The following is a 23,740-nucleotide window of genomic DNA, read 5'->3' on the forward strand; positions in this document are numbered from 1 at the left end:
TAACTGCAACTTAGTACCCACTGCTCAACTTTTCCCACCATCCTCTTACCCCAACTCTCCCCAGTTCTGTCATGATTCTGCTCTAAATTTCCATGAGATTGAGATTCTACCTATAAGCACATAAATTTTGGGATTTTTTTCTAGTTACATGAGGAATATCATTGATATCTTGATAGGAATAGCACTGAATCTGTAAATTGCTTACTGAAGTAAGAACATTTTAACAATATTCTTTCTTGTAGTCCAGAAAGATGAGGTGTTTTTCCATTTTGTGTCCTTTCAACTTCTTACAACAATGTTTTGGATTTTTAATTCTGGATACTTTCTCTATCTAGGTTTATTTCTAAGTATTTTTACTTTGTGTTTGTGCAGATGAGTATGTGTGCACGCATGTGTGTGTGGTTTGTGCTGGAGACTAAATCTAGGGCCTCACATGTGCTAAGCATACACTTTATCACTGAGCTGAAACCACAGACATATTACTAGTTATTTCAGTTTTTTACAGCTATTGCAAATAATATTAGTTTGTTCATTTTAATTTCAGATAGTTTGCTAGTGGTGTACAAGAAGAGATACTGATATTTTTATGTTGATTTTATATCCTACAAATTTGTTAAATTGATTTATAAATTTGCAGAGGTTTTTGGTAGCATCCTTGGAGTTTTCTATATAAAAGAATATGTCACCTACCCATAGTGACAATTTGATTTCCTTATTTCCAATTTGAAGTGCCTTTAGTTTTTTCTCTGCTTGATTGCTATGGCAAGGACTCTCAGTACTCTGTTGAATAAAAGTGGTTAATATAAGGATTCTTGTCATGTTCCAAATCTTACAAAGAGAGTTTTCAGTTTTTCCTCATTCAATATGATATTAGCCTTTAACTTACTGTTAAAACTTTAATATGTTGATGTGTGCTCTTTCAATGTTGTTATGAAGGAATGTAGGAATTTATCAAATGCTTTTTAGACATCTATTAAGATATCGTATGGATTTTTCCCTTCATTCTGTTGGTGCACTGTATCACAGTTGCTGATTTTTATTTTGTAACTCATGCTTGTGGTCCTGTGTCTACTTTTTTTTTCTGAGGCAAAATACATCAGACCCAAAGTTAAAGGAGGAAATATTTATTTAAGTCACAGTTTGTAGGGGTTTCACTTAGTAATTGGCTGGCTCTAAGGTCGAGGGGCATGGCAGACAGGTATCACAGAGGAGAAACAGTTCATGGTGGGCAGAAGGTAGCAAAGCAACAAGGGACCACCACAGAACTTTCTATCTTTTGTGTCTGTCTTATTCAGAGTACTTAGAATGGGTAGCACTCACACCCTTAATCCTAGTACTCTTGAGCCTTGCATTGCACCATGAATAAATTCCAGCATCACACACTCTAGATCCAGCCACCTCTGAAAAAGCTTCACCTATGACCACATGAGGCTTTAGGAGGACTTCTACACACAAGCCATAACATTCTGGGATGAATCTCACTTGACTGTGGTAATATTCTAATATTCTGTTGAATTCAATTTGTTAGTATTTTGTGAGGAGTTTTACATCTATATTCATGAAGTATATTGGCTTGTAGTTTTCTTTACTTTTGTAAGTTTCTCTGGTTTAATATCAAGGTAATGTTGGCCTTGTAGAATGAGTTGGGGAAAATTCTATGCTTTTCAGCTTGTCAGAATAATTTGAGAAGAATTAGTATTCATTTATCTTTAAATGTTTGATGGAACTTAGCAGTGCAACTTTGGTTCTAGACTTTTCTTTTAAGGGGACTTTTATTAATTGTTCAATCACAGTATTTATTTGTCTATTCAGGCTTTTTATTTCTTCATTATTCAATTTTGGAGAGTTGTATAGGTGGAGGAACGTGCCCATTTCTTGATTACCAAATTTGTTGGTGCATGGTTATTCATAATAATCTCTATGAACATTTGTATTTCTGCTGTGTTGGTTGTAATGTCTCCCTTTTAATACCGGGTTTATTCATTTAAGTGTTATCTCTTTCTCCTTTCTTAGTGAAGCTAGGGCTTTGTCTCTTTTTTTCATCTTTTCATAGCACTACCTCTGTTTCATTCATCCTTTTCATTGTCTCAGTCCTTATCTCATTTATTTCTTCACTAATCTATATTATATTTCATTTTAATGTTCATTGATTTCTTCTTGTTTTCCTAGGTCCTTGAGATGCAGTAATTTTTTTAGGTTTTTCTTCTTTTATGATTTTATTAATCATTATAAACTTCTTTCTTAGTACTGCTTTTGCTGTATTCCATAGTTTTTGTTACATTGTGTCTCTACTTCCATTTGTTAAAATAAATATTTAAATTTCCTTCTTGATTTCTTCCTTAATCTATTGAGTTTCACATTTTCTTTGTTCTAATTATCAAACAGTTATATCTTGGCTCTATATCCAAGTTAATATAAAAATTGGTTATTTCAATCTTATTTAATATTAAACCTTATAATATTAAAATGTAATTTACTTTTATCCTAATATATATTGTTGAAAATTATTTAAGTTTATGTAAAAGATTTGTGTGTGTATCCCTGCAGTCTGGAGAGAGAAAGTCTCTTGCAATTCTCCAAGTCAGTTAACTCAAAATAAAATTACCAGGTCAAACATATGGACGTTTTAATTAAATTTTCTTTTAAAATGAAAAAGCTGGTTGCAGTGGCAAATTCCCATAGTTCTATACTTGGGAGGATAAGGTGAGGAGATCCTTTGAATTTAAAGAGTTCAAGACCAGCCTGGACAACATATTGAGACTCCTTCTCAAAACAAAACATTTCATTAATTTCCTCCTTTCATTATTCTGTTACCTCTATAAGTTTTCACATAGAAATTCTCATAGACCATATGTAATTGCTTACAATCCCTTGTTATTACTTATAAATCTATATCTGTACCTGATCAGATGGAGGTTTTATATAAGATGTGTAACAACATCAAGAATAACACATTTTCTATGGTGATTATTATTGTTTATAATGTATATTAATATTCTATCTAAAGATAATCATAAACCATAACTTTACATTTTCCCATAATCTGATATAAAAATCAATATATCTGGTAGGATCGAAAAATATGGTGAATCTTTATCTTTAAAAATGTTTATTACAATAAAAGCCGTATTAGTTGTGCTGTTGTGTCTGGTGTATTTCTTGAATCAATTCAAAACATTTACCTTTCACCATATTACCTTTATTTGTCTTTTCTTTGTACAGAATTTTTAAAATTGGTGTTAATTCTTTAAATAATTCATGAAATTCTCCAGTGGAATTATCTGGAGTTGAAGAAATGGAATTAATTACTTTAAAACTCCCCCAAACTTACTGAAGTCAGATGGCTAGTCACATTACCTACCATATTGAGTCAGTTATATAGTTTTCACTTTAAGATTTAGTTAATTCATAAGTGTTCATGACAGTCTCTCTTTTTCTGATGTCTGCAAGTTTTGTTAAGTAGCTTCTATTTCATTCCTGATATTTGCCCTTTGTCTTCTTCATCACTACTGGGCAGGTTTGGGTGTCTGTTCCCCACTAGGATTCTGTGGATAACTCCTTGCCTGGCAGGGGCAGGGACATTTTTCACTATGTCCAAGTAGTGGACACCACTGACAAACTGGTAGTGGCTTTGTCACTGTTCAACAGTGGAGCAAGTCTTGGCTTTCCACTAGCTTTCCTCTGGCTTGACTGTTGTGGGGGTAAGGAAGGATACCTTGTAATCGTCAGTTACATGAAGAAGTCCAGGCTCTAAACATGGTCTGCAATGATACCACAGAGTGAAGGGAAGGTTCACGTGTGGCCTTGTCACAAATAAGTCATGAAAATGTTTTCATCCTATTATCATCAAGTCTTTCTGACATCATTCTGGAAGGAGAGTTTGGGTACTTGGTTAAAGCTTGTTAAGAGTTATGAATCATCCTCTTCTAGTGGAATGGAGGGCTAACTCACAGGTTTTTTTTTCTTTCTTGTGTGATTCAGAGTGATAATTACCTAAAAGTCTGTTTTGGCTGCCTCTTTGCCAATTCTTTAGTTAGAGAAATAATTGTCCAGGGATTATTTTTTTTAATTGATACTGTTGAGGTCACCAAATTGTTGCAATTCCAACAACAAACCTATCATTTATGAAGTGAAAGAGAAATCCCACAAAATTCAACAACCAGCTCTTTTCTGATTTTGAGGTCCATGGCCAGGCTTACTTCTCCCTTTCTTTAAGGAGTTTTCTGTTGAGAAAATCCTTGTTTAAGCCTATGACTTCAAGAGTTTTATGCATTCTGGATTCTAGTGATTAAGTGAATAGTTAAAAATTGGAAACATCTATATTTTCATGAACATATAAATGGATAAAAAGTAGTACTTATGCAGAATGAGATAGTACTCTGCTGTAAAGAAGGATAAATTTGGGTCATTTGTAAGAAAACAGACGCACTTTGAAAACATAAGTAAAATAAATAAGACACATAAGCTTAAATACCATATAGTTGTTCATGTATGAGAAATCCAAAGTACACATTAAGAGCAAAATAAAAGACAGATGAAAGGAAACAGTGAGATAGAACTTCTGCCAATAGGAAAGGGACCAAGAGATGAATGGAGGGTGGAATGGGGAAAAGGAGGGTGATTAAAAAAGAATTAAGATGTGTCATGTACATTTACCAAATACCCACAATGAAAGTAATCATTCTGTATCTTCAATGCGTACTTAAATAAATTTTTAAAAAGTTTTCTTATTTTTTCCTGCATTGTCAAGTATACTGTTATTCCCATCTAGTATTTAAACTCAGAGAATCTTTATTAAATATATTTAATTTTTCTAGTCACTTTTTTGATGATAACATAGATATAAGAATTATCTTTTTTTCTGCTATTTTCAACATGTATCACTTTCATTGTATTTCTTCTGTTTCATTTTCTATCCTTACTATGGGTCATATATTTCTGTTCCTTAGAGTGACCGATAATTTTCATTACATGCCAGACATTATGAATTTTACTTTGTTGGAAGATAAGTATTTTTATGTGCTCATAAATACTTTTGGAATTTTTCTGGGATTATTTATGTTATTTGGAAACAATGATCATTTGGGTTCTTTTCATTTTTAATCGACCCAGAGCCATATTTAATCATTAGCTAATTATCCCATACGACTGGCAAAAGACCCTTCAGAGAATTCTACTCAGCTACGGTTGCTGAGAACAGGCACTATTTTCTGCCCTGTAAAAATTGTGAAAATGTGTAATGATTTAAAATTTAGATGATGCTCCTTGTTCCATAGAGCGTGGATGTTATCTTGTGATGGAGAATATTGATTACAAAACCAGTGTAGTAGTTCCTAGTTTAGCATCTGAATTGAAACAAATATGACATAGTATATTTTTATAAGGATATGTGTGCAGTGGAATGCTCTGAGTTGTGATATCTAGAAGTTACAGTTTTAGTGGTTTGAGCTTAAAAAAAATTGTATTGAAAAAATTGTGGTTTTGTATATGAATATTATATCTCCATATTGAAAATGATACATACATTATTTAATAAACTAAGCAATTTTTCAAATTTTTAACAGTATTTTATAGTATATTTTATTTTAAAAGTCATCATTGTATAAAGATTTCAGGTGGTGAAAATCTCACCAATTATTCAGAATATTATTGTGCTCTGTTGAGGCAATTTCTGATATTCACCCTAATTTTATCTTAATTTATTTCTCAAAATGTTATTCTACTTTTACTATCATAAATCATTCTACTCCCTGCTGAGCACCTATATGTCTCCAATACAGGTAGAAAATTATATCTTTCCTTAGTTTAAGCAAAACTACGATGTACCTCTTTTTCACTTAAGTGATAAATATAGAGATATAATCTGTATTATGGCAATCTAGGTTAGGGTTTACATGTCATCACTGTCCAGTTCTTATATCTCAGTTTTTTAAAAAGTGAAATATTAAATTAGTGATTATTCAGTTCACTAATGAATTAAGATTTTTATTTTGATTATATAATCTTTGGATACATAAGTTATGCATTTTTAATGTGTGATGTTGAATTTGCAGATTAGATTAGCAACTGGAACAAATATATTAATCTCTGGTTTATTTCTAGTTGCTGAAAAATGTTTACCATATGTTACTGGACTAATCATTTTCTCATTTCTGGAAAAAATATTCAACACATCCCATTCTACAAAGGGAGAGGTTTATTTTTCAGATGATTTACTTCATAGTAAGAAAGTACAAATGACCTGGCAGAGGGACATAGCAGAGGAAAGCTGCTCAACCTCTGAGAGCCAGGAAGCAGAGAAAGAGAAGGGAGGAGTTGGAGAAGGAGATAGATACACCTTTCCAAGTCACATCCCCAGTGACACACCTGTTTCAATCTGGCTCCACCTCCCAACTCCACTTAGCAGTGACTCATCAATGGATCAGTCTGTAGAAGAGTGGTGTCCCCATGATCCAATTACCTTCTGAAAGCCCAAACTTTGAATATATGAAGCTTGGGGGAATATTTTAGATCTAAACCTTAACAATTAAACTGTGATTTTAATGTCAGCAAGGAAATATTAAAGATCTATGAGAGAATAGCTGTTAGTTTTCTAATGTCATTGTGATATATTATTGCAAATTAATGGGCTTAAAAAACATGTATGTTATTGTATAATTCTGTAGGTTTTAAATCCAGAAAAATCTTACTGGAATAAAATCAAGGTGGCATTATGGGTACATTCCTTTCTGGAGGCACTAGAAATATATCTATCTTCTTAATATTTGGAGACCACCTAAACTCTTTGTCTCATGATTCACTTTCTCTATTTTCAAAGGCACTGATTTAGAAAATCTCTTACTTTTTTTCCTTCCTTCCCTCCCCCCTCTCTTTCTTTCTTTCTTTCTTTCTTTCTTTCTTTCTTTCTTTCTTTCTTTCTTTCTTTCTTTCTTTCTTTTTCTTTCTTTCTTTCTTTTCTTCCTCAACTGCCCTTGTATTCCTCTTTTCACATTTCTGGTGATCAAATTTGCCCATACAGAAAGATAATGTAGGATAACTTACATATTTCAAAGAAAGTTGATGAGGAAAATTAATTTTATCTGCAACCATGTTCCTTTACCATGTAACTTACCTATTTGTATCTTTTGAGGATCAATACATGACCATTTTGTGGAACACTTATTATTTCACCCACCTAAATAAATACATAAAATACCTTTATTAAGAGTTCCTAGCAAATATAGTAGCATATAGAGAGCAGTGAATATTAATCTCTGTGTGAAAAATTTCTTTTATATTCAGGGATATTTAGTTATCTTTGATTTTTTAGTTTTAGTAACATTGTAGAAAAACTGTTCCATTTATTAGTTGAGGATTTGATGAATTCAGATCAATCCTTGGTTTTAAAAAGTTCTCATTCAATTTAAAATAGAATCTCTGTGCAAGGAGTTTAGTTTCTTTTTAAAGTTCTTATTAGTACATGTTTGAAATACATAAAGATAACACTTATCTTTGTGACAGTTCCTGTGCGATTAGGGTTTTGTTCACAAAGTCTTGGCCTACACAATGTCTTCAAGAGTTCTACCTAATCTATCTTCCAGCAGATTTATTGTTCCTATTTTAATGTTCACATCTTTGATCCATTTTTATTTTAGTTTAGTGCACAGTGAAAGATGTGGGTCCCCTTCTGGTCTTCAGCATGTGCAAACCCAGTTTTTCCAGCACCATTTATTAAAGAGGCTGTCTTCCTTCCAGTGAAGGTGTTTGGCCCCTTTGTCAAAGATAAGGTGGCTGAGTGTGTTTGGAATTATTTCTTCATTTTCTAATCTGTTCCACTGATCCTCAGGTCTTTTTCCCCCCAATACCATCTTGTTTTTATCACAGTGGCCATGTAGTATAATTTCAAGTCAGGGATTGTGATACCCCCAGCCTTGCCTTTGTTGCCTGTTGCTATTCTTGGGCTTTTCTGGTTCCAAATGAATTTTAGGATTGTATTCTCTTATTCTGTGAGATATGCTGCTGGAATTTTGATCAGGATTGCATTAAATCTGTATAACACTTTTGGAAGTATGGTCATTTTTATTATATTGGTTTTATACAGGAAGAGAAACCACCAACAGAGTGAAGAGACAACCCACATTATAATAAATAATTCTGCCAGTTGTTCCTTAGACAAAGAACTATTATAGAGAATAAATCACTAAAAATATCAGTCTTTCTAAATTTAAAGACCCAATCCAAAAATGGGCATATGAAATAAATAGACACTTCTTAGATGAAGGAGTAGAAACAGCAAATAAATACGTGAAAAGATGTTCAACATTATTGGTCATTCGAGAGATGCAAATTAAAACAATGCTGAGATTTCATCTCACTCCAGAAAGAATAGCTGTTATTAAGAAATGCACCAGTAACAAATTCTGGCAGGACTGTGAGGGAAAAGGAACACTTCTCCACTGTTGGTGGAAATGTAGATTAGTGCAACCACTGTGGAAATCAGTGTGGAGGTTCCTCAGAAAACTAAAACCAGAGGTTCCACTTGACCCAGCTATTCCTCCTCCCAAAAGAATTAAAAATCATCATACCACAGTGATACATGCATACCCATGTTTATTGAGGCACAATTTGTAATTGCTAACTCTTGGAAACAGCCCAAATGTCCATCAACTGATGAATTGATGAGGAAGATGTGGATATATATATAATGGAGTACTACTCAGTCAAAAAGAAAGGTAAACTTGAGAAAGGTAAATTTATAACTAAATGGTGCACTCTGAGACCATACTCTTAAGTGAAATAAAACAGACATGTGTAAATACCGCAATATTTCTCTAGTGTGAGAAACTGAAAATGTACATGAAGACCAAAATCTATAGCAGATATTGTAAAATAGGAAGAAAATGTTCAAATGAGTAGGGAAACTAGGGAGAATGGGAAAGCAAAGAAAGGAGAAAGAAAGAAGAAATAGAGACAAGCTTTTTGTAAATAAAGAAGGAAAGAGGAGTTGAAGAAAGGTAAGAAAAATAAGATTTGGGATATATTATGTACAGATACAAATTCCCTATGATGAATGTGATTATTATGTACATCTAAAATGTACCAATAAACTTAATTATAAAAAGATCACACTCATCATGGGGAACTTAATTCATCATTAATTACCATCTTAATTCTTTTCTAATCCCCTTTCTCTCTCCTCCCCATGTCTTCTGTACATCTCTTGGTCACCTTCACTCTTGCAAAATATCTATGTCCCTCTTTACTATTGCAAGTAAGTCCTCTCCCTATGAACATTCAAGTTGCAAACTTTCACAGATATGAATGGACCTCATATTAAGTATGTTCCCTACTTACGAACGTTTGAATTACTAATTTTTACAGATAAGAATGGAACACACCCTATGAACATTCATAGATATGAACAAATTGCAGAAGTAACTCATGCATCTGCTGATATTGTCACAGTTGTGCTGCTGTGTGCTTACTGTAAAAGTAGTTTATTTACAGTTGTACTGTATTATACCACCATTTTAAGATAACCGTAAATGTAGAAATAGCTTATTTATAGGGTTTGTGTGTGTTTAGCTTGTCAATGCTTTACATTGTATATTTGTGTCAAAGGTATATAAGACTCACTTTGTCCTACATACAAATGAATCCATTTCATGAACACTATCCTGGAATGGAACTTGTTCATAAGGCAGGGACTTACTGTGTCTATCTTTTATTTTGTTCTGTTGAATTTTTATTTTGATTAGTACACATTTACAGTAAGTAATGATTACATTCATCATGGGAAGCTTATACATGCACATAACAAATCCTAATTATTTTTTACCCCCTTCCTTTTCTGTACTTTTCTCCTCCCTCCACTTCTTGGTCACCTTCTCTTTTACAAAAGATCTATCTCCCTGTTTACTATTATTTATTACTTTGTTCTTTAGTTTATTTATATTTTTGGTTTCTCATATAAGAGAAAATAAATAAAACTTTAGCACTTCAGTGTGTGTCTGATTTATTTCAGGTAATATATTTATATAATTTTTTATATTTAGTGGTGTTTGTTTTATTGAGTGTGTCAGTGTTCAGTTCACATACTTATAACTGATATCTCTTCCTGTTGAAACATTCCTTAAACTAATATATGATGACCTTCTTTGCCTCTTCTGATCACTTTTGACTTTAAGTCCACTTTCTCTGAAATATATCTTCTGCTTGTTTTCAGTCTCCTCTTGGATTGAATATTGTTTTTCTTTATTTAATTTTTCTTCTGTGAATTTCTTTTTGGATTAAATGTATTTCTTGTATATAGCATAACATTGCTCTCTTTTTAATACCATCTAATCTGTGTCTTCTGATTGGAGGATTGAGACCATTCACACTGAAGTTATTACTGAAAGGCATTGACTTATTCCTGTCATTGCTTTATTTTCCTTTTACTGATTCTTTTTTCTCCTACTCCTTAAATGCTCATCCTGCCTGATGTATTAATTTGATTAGAATTTTTTTTTTCATTGTGGTCTTCATTTGTTCTTTCTAGAATGTCCTTGAGAATTTTTTGTAGTGCTGGCTTTGTGGTCGTGAATTTCTTAAGATGGTCTTTATTATGAAAATACCTTATTTCTCTATCTAGTTTGATAGATGGTTTTTCTGAAAATATCAGTCTGGCTCAAAAGTTATCTTCCCTTAGTGTTTGAAACAGTTTACTCAAAGCTCTCTTGGGCTTTAAGATTTATATCAAAAAACTCTGCCATAATTTTAGATGGTTGACATTTATTAGTAATCAGTTGCTTTTCTCTGACAGCCTTTAAAATTCAATCCTTGTGTTGGATTTTTAAGATTTTTACTGTGATGTGTTGTGAAGAAATTTTTTTTCTGCTCATGGCTATTTGCAGTTCTATATAAATCACCCATTTGTATGTTAAACTCTTTCCCTCTGTGTGGAAAGTTTTCTGCTATTATTTCTGTAAACAGGTTTTTTATGCATTTTGTCATGTATTCTGATTTTTCATTAATTCCAATTTATCTTAGATTAGTCTTCTTTGTATTATCTAATCACTGGTTGATCCATTTTCTATGTTCTCTTTGTTTTTTGTACTGGAGATCAAACTTGCTCTTGTTGTTTTTAATGTGTCTCTGAGTATATGTTCACTGCTATCAGCCCTGTCTTCTAGTTCTGACACTCTATTATCACACTGGTCACTTCTGCTGCCCATATTTGCAATAGAATTTTTAATCACTTGGATTTGTTTGATAACTTTTAATGGACTTCAGTGAATACAATAACAGTGTATAGTTAAATAAATATCTAAAGCTTAAAAAAACAATGTTTATAGTAGTAAAGATGAGAATATGAGAAAGAAGGAAAGTGTGGAAATAATGAGAAGCAGGAGAGAAAAGTGAAATAAAGGCTACATTTAAAGAGTTAAAGAAAATAGGGGCTGGGGATTCAGCTCAGTGGTTCCGTCGCTTGCCTTGCAAGCACAAGGACCTGAGTTTGATCCCCAGTACCAAAAAAAAAAAAAAAAAAAAAAAGAGAAAAGAAAATCATTAGAATTACATAAAAGTAACAAAAACACAAGCAAGCAAAAGAAGAAAAAAGAAAAAAGCAAAGAGGAAAAGAAGAAAAAAAATAGAATATGCCACCTACCCAAAATGAATGAAAAGTGTGAGAGGAAAAACAAATAAATGTAAAAAATCCTCTGGGCTTTTGAACAAGGGATTTCTTTCCAGTGTCTACTATACTGTAATTCATCGTATATGAGGGAAAGAATCACTGATAAGATCTATTTTGTTTCCACACTCATGTTTGTGTCTGAATGTTGAATTCTGCCCCACTTTTCCTGCTGAACATGATCAATTAGTGGAGTCCATCCTAAGGCTATCATCAGTCTGGCAGGTGCCAGTTTCCAGGTCTTTTCCTATGTTTGTTTCCCATGGAGTTTGTGGCTTGTTCTCCATTCCTGCTCCAGAGTCCCCTAGGCTGTGACAGCTGTCAGAGCAGAGGCATATCCTTCTTCATATTGGTAGTTGGGGAAGGCAAACAGTCCAGAGTTTTGTGCTGGATATAGGTGGGAGTCAAGGTTTCATGCATACTACTGGACTACTTGGCAGAATTTTAACACCCAGTTCCCTTTGAGAGTCACACATGACCAGCCTGGATTCTCTTTATGAAAGGTGCAGTCCTTTATGGATTCCCAGACTGAACTCGAGGCAGCTCTATGTCTGGACTGTGCTCTCTGCAGGAATGTCTCTTGTGGACATCTGCTGCCCTGTCATAGTGGTAGGTGAATCCAGAAACCCTGGAGTAAAATTATTCTGTAGCTGTTCTGTAGTTCAGTCTTAAACATTTAACCCTTAGTTAAAATGAATCCTGATTATACCTTCTCAAATATGGCAGGTGCTGCACTAGATTTCTTCTCCAACTCTAACCTGCTGTATTGAAGTAGTCACTTTCATAGTAAAACCCCATGCTGTTTTGAGAACTAAAAATAACTGTGGGCTTTTCATGGGGCTAACACTGCCAGTTCAGTCCATTTTTCCTCCCTGGAACTGCTGACCCTCTCTAAGATTATCTTGTATCAGTAGAGACATTTCTCCTTTTCCAGGAGCTGTAGTAAGCTTTCCAGACTGCTTTATGGTTTCCTCTACATTGTGTTCCAGATTCTCTATAGGTTCTATTTTTTCTTTCCTGTCAGCTCTTTCTAGATTTCTAGAGAGGTACTACTTTTTTTTCTCTTCACTAAGTTATTTTTTCTAGGTGTCTCAATTTCGTGTCCTAGAGAAGCTGTATTTTGCTGCTAGTTTTTACTCCACCATTTTTAATCCTCCCATGGAGCTTAGTACCTCAAATGATCCAAATGTGTGATGAGGGATGGGAATTGAAGAATGATACAGGAAATAATATAATAGTGCCCTTCTATTTATACAGAAATATCCATTGCACAAAAGGGAAGATAATAGGATAATTATACAAATGAAATTTATTATACTCCTATAATATATGGAAAATAATTTAAGTTCTGTTAAATGCTACTTTTTCTACCCCTTTACATTGCTCATGAAACTGGAGAATATTCTTATGGATTTCATGGAAAGCCATAACAGTTTTTGATATTTGGGGAAGATTGGACAGATAATATTACGGTTAAAGCCTGGAGACCTCAAGGGAAATGAGCAATTAAAAAAATATTAAATGTCAATTTGTATGTCAGCTCTATCCATGTATTTTTCTTACTCAGTAATCTTTGCTTCTTCCTTTAGAAAAATTTCTGTCAAGCAGTGTATGTATATTCCCTTGTTTGACAAAAAGCAAGGAATTACACATGCAAATGTGAATTTGTTGCAAATAGAGATCTCTGTAACTTTTCAAAACTCAGGATGCAGGATAGGGAATATATGGTTCAAGACAAAACAGGCAGCCTACAGATTTTCAGCCAAGAGAGATAGCAGTCCAAATGTTCAACTGGATGGAGTGCAGTGAGAAGAAATCTTGCCTGTGGTAGATAATTGAATATTTGGCAGATAAAAGCAGAGCGACACAATTGACATAATGAGTAAAGTATGTTGGCTTTGAGGACCAAGATTCTTTTTCTTTTCTTTCATTTTACAATTTCTTAGGATACTGGGTTTTCAAAATACCATTTGCATAGAGGGATTAAAACTGAGAATTCGTTTCTAAAATATACACATTATAATGTTCTCCAAAATCGTAATTACAATTTTTGGGTTCAGTTTTATATTTGCTTTATAGCTCAAGGCAGATATTGTCATTTATGATTTTTTTTTCTTTTTAAACTTTTGTATGTTTATGTGAACATTTGCTTCTTTCCTGTGATTTCCTTGGTTTTAAAATTGTTATTGAGCCCCCTGGGTGTAAGTTATAATTTAATATGTTTACTTTTCCTACAACCTTATTTGTGTGCAGCAAGTACAGAAGTCATTTCTACAACACAAGGGAGAGTTTCTCTCATGAGGTTTATGACAGCTATATTAACCAGCAGAAGGATAGCTGTTCTTGAAGTTTTCCACAAAAGAAATAGATGCACACTAGGGTTTTGCATGCATCATTTTTGCATACATCTTTTACTGAGAATCTTAGAAAAATTAGGAAAAAGTATGAACAAAGAAATGTAGTGGAGTCTGAGACATGGCCCCAGTAATTCAAAATAAAAATAAGCTATACTATACATATATTTATAATGCATGCATATAATAAAGTGATGATTCACATATGTATATATAAAATCACACGCACACACGCACACACACACACACACATATATATATCTGCCCTCTAGATAGATACATCCATAAGCAACCACTTTATACCTTTTTTTGGTTCTTTTCCTGTGGTCATATTTATGAGACAGAATTAAAATTTATAATTTAATGTGTAGTACTTACTATATGTGATCCCTTGCATAACTTTAGAGCCTTATCTTATGGTATCTTAACTTACTTGCTGTGAGCTGCCTTAGTTCCTTCCTTTTCTTTGGAATCCACATTTTTCACCCTTGACTCTGAGGACCTATGATTATCCCACTCTCTTGACCAATTTTCTTGCCTTTGTGAGAAAAGCTGAGAGAATTAAGGGAGTTATGGCAAGTCTCCTGTTCACTGTGACTAATGCTAATTCCACAAGTATAAAATCCATAGTAATGTACACGGAAGATGCAGATTCAGTTAGAACGCCTACAGCTATGGGTCAGGTGGGGTTATTTTATTAATATTAATACAGATTGGAGAAAGAGAAAGCTTAAAGCAGAATGTCTAAGAAAATCTATCTGAACATAATTTTAATCATCACGTTTTTATTTATTTATTATAGGGAGAAACTGGTTTCTTTAGAATCATAGACTATCAGGAATGAAATTCTCAACGTTATATACATCTCCATAATGCTAATTTTGTAAAATCTCATTAAGAGAGAGATGAATAGAGGAAAAGAGGAAAAATTGATTGATCAATTGATAGTAAATTGGTAAAGCTATTCCTAGATAAAATGTAAGTTACAGTTTTTATTATAAGTGTACTTCTTATGATATCTTTAGTTTGTACAATGTTCCAATTTTCCTGTATTATTTCATATGCAGCAGTTTTCTAATGTCAATGATAAGAAAAAACAAAAAACCCCTGTATTTTTGCTTTATTATTCAAATCAAATGAAAAAGCAAAGAATATCAAATTCATTTGAAACAATATTTTTCTAATAATCAAGTTTCAGAATTGACTAGAATTCACCTACAAACCTTTTTTGTTAGTGGTAAACATGTTAGAATATGCCATTTTTTCTGCCTAAAATGAGATATTCTTTTATCTTTTCTATCAGACCCGTGTGCATTTTGGAATGACAAAGGCACAGTGAGAAAAAAGGTGAGAAATTCTGTCTTTATAGGCATCTGCATATCACCCAGTGTGACCATGTCTTGAAATCTTTGAGACACTTTTATATAATATATAGAGTCACTTTAAGTCATATCACTATAAAAGAGAAACAGCATGTAAACTATGTGTAATTCAATGCTAAAAGTCTTCTAGAAGTCTCAAATTAGTCTCATATATTCTTTTGCTTTTTAGGAGCTTGATCTAACCTCTAGTCTGTAACCATGCCTAAAATTGTGCAATTCTAACCTATAAGTTCAGGTGAGAATGGACTGTGAATAAAACAAGTTTGGACAATAAAGCAGTAGCCTCTTGACCTGTATACATATATATATATATATATATATATATATATATATATATATACACACACACACACACACACACACATATATATATATACAGAGAGAGAGAGAGAGAGAGAAAGAGAATATATGTGATACAGTTTTGAAGCCTTTTGTTCTCAGCATAAAACTCTTAAAAAGTTGATTATTTGATTTTATTTTGTTTTTAATTTCTCATATTTAATAGTACATGTTTGCAGTAAATAGTGATTACATTCACTGTGGGGATTGGTACTTGCCTGTAACACATCTCAATTCTGTTATATTCCCTTTCTCCTCTACCCCACTTTTTTGGTAGCATCAGATGCATTTTGTTATCTGACAAGTCCTTATATAGTTAATTATCACACATACAGATTGACAGTCAGACTAACAGACCAAATAACATATAAAGTATATAAGACAACTATAGTAACTCAAGGTACACTTTTAAATACATTGTCCATGATGAGTTACAATAACTTTTCTCTCTCTCTTTTTTCCTATTATGTGTCTTATATTTTGTACTTTATTTATATATTGAATTCCTTATATAAGAGAACCCAGGCAATATTTCAGCCTCTGTGTCTGATTTACTTCACTTAACATTATGGTATCAAGTTGTATCCATTTTTCTACAAATGGCTCAAGATTATCCTTCTTTATGGAAGAGTAGTACACCACTGTGTATAAATACATTTTCTTTATTCATTCAGCCATTGATGGACATGTAAGCTGCTTCCAAGACTTAGCTATTAAGAATTGTTCTGCTAGCATAAAGCTTTATGTAGCTTGTATGTGGAACATTGACTTCAGTGCGAAAGCAGTGGGCATCTTCTAAGTATATGCTTCCATTAGAACTATATTCTGGTCTAAATTTGTCATCTTTGCTTTTTTTGCTTTATAAAATTTCCGAGAATACAAGATGTTGTTTCTCTTTTAGGATAATTTGTGTATGATCGCTGTGTAAGTGACACAAGAAACATAAAGTAAAGTAGCTTGGTTGATAGGAAAAATAAGTTTTCTATCTTTAGTGAACTCTTTTTAAAGAAAATGTTCCTTGTCTGCATCATTATGTGTCAGCAGCATTACAGCAATATTTAAGAACTTGAAAATATCACATATTAGATTTAATTAGGACCAATGAAATTTCCTTTCTCTAATATTAATATAAAGAATTATCAATTTCACATTATTTTGGTTCAAATAATACACATAACTTTCTAATACATCTTACAATATTCTATAATGCTTTTAATTTTAACATTTTTATAATATAGCAATATACTTCTTGATAGTCTTAAATATTATCCTTAAAAGGATCAGTTTCATCAGTAAGAATTTAATATACTCTAATAGCATGAGAATCCCATATAAGCCTACAGCAACCAGCAATTTTCATGATCATGAGAAAGAGCTATGTCGAGAAAAGATAGTGCAATGAAGGTTATAGCAATCATTAAATTCAAGGTGATTTGCTTCAAAAATAATCACCATTAATTCTTCTATCCTTAGTGAAGACAAAAATATATTTAAATGCCAACAAGTACATTTTAATGCATACATGTTTCTACCTGATATATTTTTGACTATTTGTCATCTGAAACTAAATGGTTATTTTATTGACAAACATCATTAATCACAAGTAGAATATGTATAGAGTACTAACCATGTGTTTTAATGATGGTTGACAAATAAAATATTTAGATATGAGGGTTAGCATATTTACATATATAATTTTGGAAGAAATAGTAATATTCCATGCAGTGCTAAAATTAAGGCAAAGAGTTTATTATAATATGATTAATGCAGAAGATTTGCTACATTTTGTTTTAGAATTTCTCTTATCTGACCAAAACCTGAGGGGACTGCAGATGTGTTTTCTGGTGCTATTTGAAGGTTTGCAATCTAATTGAAGGTTTTCACAGTTATATAATGGCTGGCATTTAAAAACTACTTATCAAAATATTTAAGTACTGCTTTCTTCATGTTTATTTCTTAGGAGAAGCATATTTGAATAGGAGCATTTTCATTCTATTATGTACATTGGCATTTATAAATATAAATACATCTCAACATTATTACTGGTTTTCAACAAAATATATTTTAAGAAGAAAGTGATACTACAAAATGTCAATGACCTCACCACACAGTTTTTGATAACACTTAAAGGGAAAGAAAGGAAGCCCTTTATATTTTTCCAAGGGAAAAAAAATTTCATTTCACATACAAAACATTCAACATGCTGGGCATCATGCTGGTGCTATGGTGATGACTTATTTTATCCAAAATCTTGAAATCAAATAGCAGTTTTATGACACAAAACAGATAACTATAAAACAAATAAATCTGTTAATAATTATATTAATTATATACTAAGGTAAGTCTTAAAGTTTTTCAAAAATCTGTGGAGGCTTCAGATATAGGGAAACAATTAGAAGACACTTTAAAAAATGGTTGAAGTTCTATTCAGAATATTGTGTAAGGGGTAGTTTTTATTAAAAAATGAAAAGTGTGGTATGATTCTTTTAATTCTTTTGGGAAGATACCCAGCAGGGGAATAGCTGGGTCAAATGGGACTTCTAATCCTAGTTTTTTGAGGAAACTCCACACTGATTTCCAAAGTGGTTGCACCAGTCTACATTCCCACCACCAATGGAGAAGGGTTCCTTTTTCCCCACAACCCCTCCAGCATTTGTTATTGATTTCTTGATGGCAGCCATTCTTTCTGGAGTGAGATGGAATGTCAGCGTTGTCATTTGCATCTCTCAGATGACCAGTGATGTGAGGAAAAGATGAATGTAAGACAACACAAGGAATTTTTGAGGTTAGCAAATAGTTTTTTTTATGTGAGGAACTGTCTGAGAAAAAGCTAAAATATAGACCTGCCTTACTTGTTTCTGTCCTTAAATAATAAATACAACTCTTCCTGAAAGCCATACTGAGCCACAAATGTCTTTGAGAAAGTGGGTGAAATAATCAGGGGATTACTTTAGGACATTTAGACAACGTGTAGTATTAATTGAACAAAGTGATAGAAGCTATGGCCAGAAGAGAATTTGAGTATTTTAATTATCCCAGTATTTAGCAATATGAGACAAAACAAAGATAAGAATGAATAGAAGGAATTTAGAAAGAAAATGATCATGTGAATAGAAAGTGAATATGTTTTTCTTTCTTTCTTTCTCTTTTTCTTTCTTTCTTCTTTCTTTCTTCTTTCTTTCTTTCTTTTTTCTTTCTTTTCTGTTTTTCTGAAGGAAAAGGAAAATGATTGGACCATAGGTGATTCATAAGTCTATAATATGGTTACAGAATTATATTAGAAAGCACTTTATATTTTCTTTGAGTTAAACCTCTAATTTTCTATTTCAGATAACTGAAAAGGCATGTCAGGGTCACATAACTTACAGAAAAGATAGATTTGGACATTATCATATTTTTAACAGAATCTTTTAATCTTTAGGGATCATTTTATTACTATGTATTTTCCAATGATGAGCATAAACTAAAAGGAAAGAAAAGAGGGTGGAACTATGAAGGAGACAGATGGAAATAGAGAATTTGAACTCAGGAGAGTTCAGAGTTGGAAATTAAAATATGTAATGACTCACAGAAGATAAAACTTAACAGCATGGAAATTAATGACAGTTAATTAAAGACTGACAATTACAATAATAACCATTTATGAAAAAACTATCACATGCTAGTTAGAGTCCCAGGTCTGTTATGTACATTATTTCTCTAAAATCAGAGGACCACTGCAAGTTACTAGCCTCCCTATTCTAAAAACAACAAATAAAAACTTTAGATCAGTATCTTTCAAATGCAATGAGCCTCAGCTGTGGAATCAGACTGAACTGTGTTTCATCTTCCACATGCATCTCCACATCTCATATTGTTTCCATTCTTACGTTTTTGCTCTACATTCTTGGAGATTTCCCCTTCTTATCTGTAAACCATTCAATTTCTTAATTATTTTTTAATTGAAAAGAGAGTGTTTTGATTCTTTACTAGATTTTGTGCCCTGAATTATCTCTCTTACATCTGGGGTTTAATTTCTACCTTTTGCTTCTATGCTTCGCCTCACCATTCTATATAAATTACACACACACACACACACACACACACACACACACACACACCCTCTTCCACATACATACAAAAGTTCCTTCGTCTTAACATCTTTTATGTTTTTCTTAGTGTTTACCTTTAGCTGAAGTTAGTTATTGTGTGTGTGCCTATGTGTTATTAGTTTTATATATAATTATATATAGTACATATATTATGCATTATTTTATCTTTGTTGTTGCATTAAAATATGAATTTCATAAAGAAAGGAATATTTTCTGTGATGTTTAAAATTATATTTCTAACAATCAGATAAGTGACTGTCATGGGGTATGCATGCTTTAAGTATTTGCCAATTTAATAAAACTCAGGTAGATCTATATTTCTGTTTTCTCTTACCTATCATTTATTTTACTACTTAACCTATATAAACTTTGGGTTTCTATATAAGACAAATCATGCACTATTTAAGCTTGTGTGCCTGACTTTTACACTTAACATGGGAAAGGCAGTAAGAGATGGAGAAGGGAAGAATAGAATAGAAGAGAAGAAGATGAGAAGAGACTTCAGATCTGTTACATGTATTTACTAACTCCCTAAAACTAATGTAATCATTATATACTGTATATCTACCAATAATTTCTTAGTGATTAAATTGAAAGCATTTCTCTTATCAGTTTGCTCCATATTTTAGACAAGAGATATAAGATTTTACCTAGGAGAGAAATTCTGGGATTTTGACTTTTCTGAATGTCTGTGTAGGGCCAAAGAATAAGCCTGGCTGCCTGCTATGGCCCTGACCTCCATAGATCTCTTTGCCACTGTTTCTATTTATTCTGGGATTCTTTCTAGAAATACATTCTGTCTCTATTTCAGGAACTGGGTCAATTATTCTCATTCCTATTTTCTTCATTCTTTATCATTTCTCATCATCTTTATGATCTATCTTCAGAATCTCTACTGAAATCTCTCATTGTGATACTTGGACACTTTCTGGATTGAGAGAAGCTCTTTCCTTTATTATACTATGATGAGGTCTGGTGAACAAATCCATGCCCCATCTGACATCTTGCCTTGACATTTTGTTAAACACAATTAAAATATATTACAGTGTTTCTCACATTTCAGAGTAAAGGGAAGCTAATGCAAGAAAACAAGAAAAGTAACCTTAAAGAATAATTCCAATGATATAGAGGAGGTGGCCTAGCACAGAAGAAACAGGTGTGGGTGGAAGAGTATAAAAAGGAGAAGATCACAGAATCACAGAATCAATGATAAGAGAGTGTGTATAAGGTATTGATGACAAGATCAAAAGTTATCCATGATCTAGAAGAAGGAAGGCTGATAATACTCAGTATAACTCAATGATTAGAGAATTGATTTCTCAAATTTAAGCCATAAATTACAGTAGGCATGGACAGACATAATGTAAAAGTTAGATATCACAGATAACTTCTGTGGTGAAAGGAAAGAAACAGTGAAAGGAATGTATCAGAAGTAGTGACAAACATGCAAAATACTACTTGCGGTTCAGTATCTTAGAACTTTGACAAACTAAAAGAGGCAGAATGCATATTTAGTAAAATTCAAAATTCGAAATAAAGTATATCATTCTTTATGCCAGTATTTTTCTTTTTTATCTTAAAAAATGTATTTTCTAGAATTTTCTTGATATCAAAATTGTTTCAGCAATTATTTCCAACATATTCTGTGGTTTAAAAAATTGAAATAATATTTAACTCTGTATTATTTTTAGCAGCCAACATTTACTCTTCATTTTAACTTTAAAGTAATAGCTTCATAAGGGAAAGAAGAGCATATATCTGAAAATAAGCACAACAATATATTACGAGTCTTACATGATAATTATCAAATTTAGGTATATTTGATTTATTTATAAATCATTTCTTTGGTACATGGAACTAGCAGAACATTTTTTATCTAATTCAAAAATTTAAATAAAAGCTTCATCTAATGATTTTTTAAAAGCTGAGCCTTCATTGAATATAATAGCTAATACATATTTTTTTCTGAAATAAACATTGCCTAATTGTCTCTTTCCATATACATTCCTAGCAATATGATGAGTAGCCCAGTTAGTTAATTTAGCACAGTTAGTTGATTTAAAATATTGAACATATAGGTAATTGTCTATGATAGCTGAATAATGAATTATTTTAATATAATTAGTTTAGTTGACAAATATATTCTAGGTCTCAAAGTAGATAATTCATCTTGTTTATATTTCAAAATGTGGTAAAATTAATGATTTCTAAATTTTAAAAGAAATTTTGTATAAAAATAGTTTATCTTGTAGTCTAAGATAACTTAAATTCCAAATTGTTTGTCATCTCAAATTTTCAATCAATTTTACTGTCTAAATTATAAAATACATTGAAAAATAGTATTTTGGTGCACTATTCAAATTATCATTTAACTTTAGATTCATAAAAAGCTATAGAGCTCAGCCACACAAACTTTATTTCCATTGTATTGTATTATTATGAGAGAACTGGGATTATTTGGTACAAATTTGGTGAAATGGAAAGATTAAAGATAAATGAATACATTTCATGGTAGATGTAGAAATCAAATTTTAGATGTTTATTTAAAATGTACTTATAAAGTTATATATATATTCATTTTTATTTACATTTTTTAATGGATATAGAAACATATTGACAAAAATCCTATTTATACCTATTATGTGCACAATATACACAAATATATATACACACTTTTTAACCACCATTTTCTCCCTAATCAACACACAGACACCCTAGAAATGAAAAGCATTTTTCACTTTAATATGCATATTTGTGTGCTTTTAAAAGCAGTTACATGATGGAAATGGAGGAATTACAGAAGACCTGAGATTGACATGAACAGGATATAAGTGTAGAGAATCAGTAGTTATATTTTGAGTATAATAAATTTGAAACACCATTTAAATATTCATAGTAAGCTTGCAATTCAATATTTGGGTACACATTTCTAAACTTCAAGGTAAGGATGAGAACAAGTGATGTAAATATTTATGTCATCAGCATTTGGGTGGCATGCAAAGATTAGTCAGAGAAGTGTAGATAGAGATAGATAGGTGGGTACATGTCATGGCATGCAGCGAGGTAGAACCCATCAAAAGAGACTTTGAAGAACAGGCCACTAGGAAAATAGGTCAGTCTGAAGGTGGCACCAATACAGAAATCAAGAGCACAAAGTGTTTCAAGAAGGAAATATTCAACTGTTTTGGAAAGCATTTGAGAAACTCAAAAAGAGTGTAGATTAAGAATTGGAGATTTGATTGGTGACATAACTGTCATTTAGTGTCTTAAGCATGTTATTTAGCCTCCTTTTGCCTCATTATAGAGTGGAGGTAATAACATACTGTGTTGCCACCACAATATTTTGCTGACATCCTATGTACTTCATTTGGATTAATTGTTGTAAATCACCTAGAGGAGTGGCAAATAGTACTCACTAAATCCTAATCAAGAAAATCAAAGTGTAAAAACTGTGGCAATAAATATCTTTGCCCAAGGCAGAAATCATTCAATAAAAGAAATCAATGCATATTCAGGAATACTCCCAGCTTTGTATTCTATTACCACCCGGGCTTCACCATTCAGACTCAGCACAACAATAGATATGACACTTCCTGGGAAAAAAAGACACACAATAAAATACAAGGAAAGACTTTCAGCTTCATGAGGTGCCTTCCTAATTCCAACAACTGCTTATTGTTCAATAGCATTTGGGAAATGTAGACTTGAGTTTTTGAAGGGCTAAATTAGGACAAAATATGGTATTAAAATGCCAAGGCTGAAAATTCATTCTATATTATATGTTTTATCAAAAAATGTATTGTCATGTTATCTCGTAAAGACCCTCAGAAAAACAAAAATTAAATTAAATGACAGCAGTAAGACACTCCAAATGCATAAAGAATTTCCAGCAACAAAATGCTAACAATGTAGATTATATTA

Source organism: Heterocephalus glaber, unplaced genomic scaffold, assembly GCF_053883595.1.
Source record: "Heterocephalus glaber isolate CG9 unplaced genomic scaffold, H.glaber_assembly_v1.0 deba00001523, whole genome shotgun sequence".
Lineage (NCBI taxonomy): Eukaryota > Metazoa > Chordata > Mammalia > Rodentia > Bathyergidae > Heterocephalus > Heterocephalus glaber.